The following is a 444-nucleotide window of genomic DNA, read 5'->3' on the forward strand; positions in this document are numbered from 1 at the left end:
CACAGGGAAACAAAGTGTTTGTAGCAGTTGAATCTATCTAAACCTGAATTTCAATTGGGAGAGCTGCAATGTAAAACAGATAAAAAAGTCAAATTCAATAATAATCACATTCAGTTTGAAGAAATTTAATTTAGTTTCCAATTGTCAAATTCATTTTTCATATAAATTAATTTTTTAAAAATTCATTCACATTCATTCATCATTCACTATGATGATCATACCAAATTCAATTTCACGCAATTAAAAAGGAAATTTTAGCTGGCACTGATTTCTTTTCATTTAAGCACACAAAAACCAAATACTTCAGATTTCTATGTCATATTGTGAATGCAGCCTGTCTTCATCGTCTCATCCCAGCTGTCATCTTCTTCACCATCCACCCAACAAACACGAGCAATATGCTGTGATCAGCGTGCCTCCGCAAATATAAGCCAACTTAGCACG

At 33.1% G+C, this 444-nt stretch overlaps 1 protein-coding gene across 1 annotated transcript in view; it reads right to left on the minus strand.

The window, feature by feature from the left end:
* The window catches only part of LOC118324473 (forkhead box protein J3-like), a gene marked incomplete in the record, with an annotated part of 47336 nt that overhangs the window by 10114 nt on the left and 36778 nt on the right, over positions 1–444 (minus strand).

Source organism: Morone saxatilis, unplaced genomic scaffold (assembly GCF_004916995.1).
Source record: "Morone saxatilis isolate NCDOM2014 unplaced genomic scaffold, NCSU_SB_2.0 Contig15, whole genome shotgun sequence".
NCBI lineage: Eukaryota > Metazoa > Chordata > Actinopteri > Moronidae > Morone > Morone saxatilis.